This window comes from Octopus bimaculoides, chromosome 3 (assembly GCF_001194135.2).
Source record: "Octopus bimaculoides isolate UCB-OBI-ISO-001 chromosome 3, ASM119413v2, whole genome shotgun sequence".
Lineage (NCBI taxonomy): Eukaryota > Metazoa > Mollusca > Cephalopoda > Octopoda > Octopodidae > Octopus > Octopus bimaculoides.
This window is the reverse complement of record NC_068983.1, coordinates 90,640,698-90,644,563: the sequence shown is the minus strand read 5'-3', so window position 1 is coordinate 90,644,563 and position 3,866 is coordinate 90,640,698. Positions and strand designations below refer to the sequence as shown.

Here is a 3,866-nt window from a genome sequence, read left to right as displayed (position 1 = left end):
ATAAATAATGAAAGGCCAATTTTGGTGATTCATTTGACAGAGGTAGTAGAGAGACAATGCGATGATAAATCTGAGGTTGGATCTTGAAAGTTTGGATGAATGCTGCCTCAGTTAAATCTCTTGTGGTTCCAAATGATGTCATCTGTAGTACAGCGTTGTATTGTCTAATTTTGTTTTGCAAATGTTAGGAATCTTGGTCAGTTGATGAGAACAGTTTCTTGACCCAGCAGTCTCAATATAGTCAACTCAGTCTGTAGGTGTTTTCATTTTTTGTTATTCTGTTCCAGACTGTTCTGACCATTGCGTCATACCTCATGGAAAGATATGTGGAAGACATTCTCTCACAGTTGTCAATAATATGGTTGTCTTCAGTCTTGGTCTTACCCAGCTTACATTTGTTGTCTATCAACATTTTCTGCCTCTTGTTCTTGAATTACATAGTGGTAGCCTTCAAAGTGGGATGTCATAAACTTATCTGTACTTCATGCCAAGCCTTTGATATGATTAATCCCTTCTGTAGTGGCATGGCAACCTTGCCCATCAGCTAAAGACTTAATATAGGACTTTTTGCCCTTCTGACTCTCCACATGATGAGCCCATCTGGCTACGTTAATGCCTTCTCATTTCCCGGCGCGTACCTTAGCTCTAACTCGGCACCCTTAATGTTTGGCATTGAGGTGACAGTACAAGACCGTTCTCATCACCAACACTCCAGGTGCGGAGCCAGATTCCATTGCCTCATCTAGGCTCTTAACTAAGTCACCCTCTATTTTAGTCCTATCTAAACTTAGCTGCTTGCTAAATCTAATGGACTCAAGACAGATGGCTCTCTTGAGGGCTAGCCACCATCTATTATTAATGATGGTGTCACATAACACCCTCTGAACTAACTCCGTAATCCGGGTACGGATAGCTTCACAAGCCAAAATAGACTTGTTCATTTTCCAATACCCGGGTCCCTGTCTATGACACTTATCTACCTGTACCTCACATGTCACAATACAAAATTGTGGACAACTAAGACTATGCTTGTCTCTTTCCTTAACGAATATTCTGTCTATATACGATCTGCGTGAGCCGTTGTTGTTACTCCACGTCCACTGTGGAACGTTCGGCTCATCCAGTCGATAATGGTCTACTAGATTAAAGCTGTCTAGTAGACCCTTGAGGCATGGATTCCCTTTTCTATTGGTGGAGCTCACACTATCGATGCACGCATCACAGATAGTGTTGAAGTCCCCTAACAAAACTACCATTTTAGACGTCAGTAGAAAGTACTCCAGGTTCTGGAAGAAAATAGACTGCCCATGCTCATTAGGAGCATAGATAGCTACCAACCTGAAGGACTGCTTACTCTCGTGTGTTACATCGAGGACGACCAGCCTACCTTCTGGGTCCAAAGAGACAGTACTTATCTGTAAGTCTAAGCTCTTCCTGATCAGAACTGCCATGCCTGCACCTCCTCTTCGGCTCGGAGAAATGAATTTCTTGTAATCATTGAGGAGGGGCAAGAACGCTTCAGGTCCCTTCATCTTGGACTCGGTCACAACAGCCACATCTGTTCTTTGTGAAATGAGGTCATCCAGAAAACAAGACTTTCCATTTCAACCCCATTCCACGCACATTCAAGCACCCTAACTTAATCATCGGAGAAATAAATTAAGTTTACTTATGGTTGCGAGAGGGAGCTTGGCGGTTTATGTTTGCCTGCTTCCCTCGTGCTTTCCGTTTCTGCTGGGCTCTTTCTGGGAGTTGTCATCGGGCTCTGGGCTGGGATGGCTGCTGGGCTGATTGGCAATTTGTTTGTCCAATAGTTTATTGTCACATCTGTTATTACATTGTTTCTAATGTTCTCTTGCACCAGTTTATTATCCCAGTGCTCTTTGCCTATTTTCGTGTAGCGGCACTGGTCTTTGTCGCACTTGAACGTTTTTATGTTTTCATTTTTTTGGAACAATGTCACTATCTTCTCATTATTAGAGTTGACAGCTTTCCTTTGAGGTGGGTTTATTAGTTTGATACAATCCTTTCCAATAAACGTTGTATGGGGAGAGTGGGATTGGGAGATTTTTTGTTCTTGTGTCTTCTTTTTTGTTTGGGGAGGGGAATCAGGTGTATTTTGTTTTTTCCGCTTATGTGAAACTGTTATATACTCCATTTCTGAAGGTTTGCTTTTCTCTGTTGTACTTTGTCTCTTGGTTTATTTTTTCTTCTGTTATTCCATTTGTACCTCTTCTTGCTGTTTCTGGTTGTTTTTTTTTCCTGTTCATTTTTTTTCCTTCTCTGCATTTGCCCTTTTCGTTTCTTCATTTGCTTTCAAAGGAGGGGCATCACTCGTGTTGTTGTTTAACTTCTTTTTTGAACAGTCGGAATGGACGTGACCCTTTTGTCCACATTTAAAACATCTGGGTTGATGTTTTTCCACCGACATGCGAATGGAGTGCCCCTCCCCCACAAACACTCTGTCAGGCAAACTTTCGAGAACACTATTTTCTCCTTGCACAACTATTTCTAACATCTGCCCTCTCCAGTTGATCGCCTCCTTCTTCCTCATACTCAGTATATTTAATTTTTGTTCGGCATCAAAAAATACCGCTGCTGCCACCCACATTACATCATATCTGGCCGGTATGTCTTCCACTGTGATTCCACTGTGATTCGAGCCGTTCTGCATCCCATGTAAGTGGGCAGCAGCATAATACTTTCATTTTTTAAGGTTTGAGTTGAAACCTCCTTTGCTACGTTAGCTGAGTCGAAATGTACTTCAACAGTTGCACTTCTTGTGCCTCAACTAACGTAGTGAACTTTCTGCCAAATCGGAAACTAACATCTCTCCACAATATCCGTTTTTACTTCTGCTATCCTTTTTTCCTTTATGTTGTATACTTTATATACAACTATTTTTTCTTTAATTGCGTTTAGCATTTCTGGGGGCAGTATTAATTTTGTTTCTTCGCCCACTTTCTGTATCAGTTTTCTATACTGAAACAGCTTGTCCATTGTTACTTCTAATTCTGTTGAGCTTCCGCTCACTGCCTTGGAGAAACTTGGTTTCCTTTTTTCATTTTCAACTGGGTTGACCTCTCCCGCTCTGGGGAATTCCTCCTCCGACGCTAAATTTAGCTCCATACTTGTCGTCAGACAAGAAAACAATTTTCTGTTATACAGAAATTTTCCGCCCTGAAGGGCGAAAATGAACTCACTCCGGCAGCAACAAAAAACGTCAAAACAAAAATCAAAGAGGGTATCCACAAGAGGCAAAAATAGTGGCTTTGCTAGGTGTCGATGCTTATTCACTTTTGAAAACATATAGAATTTCAAGTGAAATAAATTCACTGATCTACAAAATTAGAAATATTGCATTTCTAAATCTCTCAGAGAGACTTATACAATAGCAGCATGATAAAGTGATGGTTTGTTGCCAACTTTATGTAGCAGTCCCAAGAAAGGGAAGAATGCTATTACTATTTAGCCCCAGGAAATACTATTTCCAGTTGGCTATGTGACACAAGCGTTCTATCTTTATGTTTTCAAACAAGAGACATAAGCACCTCCACCCACTTCTTGAAAACGAAATTAACCAACTGTGTAAATGTGCATAGACATCAAATAAAACATCCCGCACTTAGATGCATACCATGTAGTGATCATTTGGACACCTATGCACAAGGAAAATTTACAATTTTCCCTCTTCATAAAATAAATGAAGAGAACAACCTTCTCCGGAAGGCAAAAGAAAAATATTTCATAAGATTTCTAAGTCCAAAACTAAACCAGAAATAGTCAAAAACAATTTTACTGAGAATAATTTTTACTATCTATATATATAAAAATGAGAATGTGTGTGTGTGTGTGTGTGTGTGTGT

At 40.4% G+C, this 3,866-nt stretch overlaps 1 protein-coding gene across 2 annotated transcripts in view; it reads right to left on the bottom strand.

Moving 5' to 3' along the window:
- The window catches only part of LOC106881172 (dynein assembly factor with WDR repeat domains 1), a 148,272-nt gene that overhangs the window by 14,089 nt on the left and 130,317 nt on the right, over positions 1–3,866 (bottom strand). The gene's annotated exons all lie outside the window — the stretch shown is intronic.